At 69.3% G+C, this 332-nt stretch overlaps 2 protein-coding genes across 3 annotated transcripts in view; one reads left to right on the top strand and one right to left on the bottom strand.

Annotated features, from left to right (window-relative positions):
- The window catches only part of MBTD1 (mbt domain containing 1), a 27,644-nt gene extending 27,520 nt beyond the window's left edge, over window positions 1–124 (bottom strand). For both annotated transcript variants that reach the window (XM_019621783.2, XM_019621785.2), the window contains exon 1: window positions 22–124. The gene's annotated coding sequence lies outside the window, so the exon portion shown is untranslated. The remainder of the gene's footprint in view (window positions 1–21) is intronic.
- The window catches only part of UTP18 (UTP18 small subunit processome component), a 9,192-nt gene that overhangs the window by 774 nt on the left and 8,086 nt on the right, over window positions 1–332 (top strand). The window lies entirely within an intron of this gene.

The following is a 332-nucleotide window of genomic DNA, read 5'->3' as shown; positions in this document are numbered from 1 at the left end:
CTCCTCGCTCGCCGTACCCACCTCGGGGGGAAACCATCGAGCGACGGGGCGGCTCGGCGGCACGGAACGGGCCGGACGGGGGCGGCAGCCCCGCTAGGAGCTGTTTGGCTTTGTAACGGACGGCGCGACGAGTGATGGGGCCGCTGGGCCTCCGCTGAGGGGAGCTCGGCGTCACGTGAGGCAGAGGACGCCCCCCCCAGCGCGGAATAGAGAGCGCCAAGTCACGTGGAACGCGGAATGGGAGAAAGGGAGGAAGGAAATAAGGCGAAGAAAGGAGGTCACGTGACGGCCCGTGCGGCCAGGGGAAGCTCCCCGCTCACGTAGTGCGGGGC

The sequence above is a fragment of the Meleagris gallopavo genome, chromosome 20, assembly GCF_000146605.3.
Source record: "Meleagris gallopavo isolate NT-WF06-2002-E0010 breed Aviagen turkey brand Nicholas breeding stock chromosome 20, Turkey_5.1, whole genome shotgun sequence".
Classification (NCBI taxonomy): domain Eukaryota; kingdom Metazoa; phylum Chordata; class Aves; order Galliformes; family Phasianidae; genus Meleagris; species Meleagris gallopavo.
This window is presented reverse-complemented; position numbering and strand designations above follow the sequence as displayed.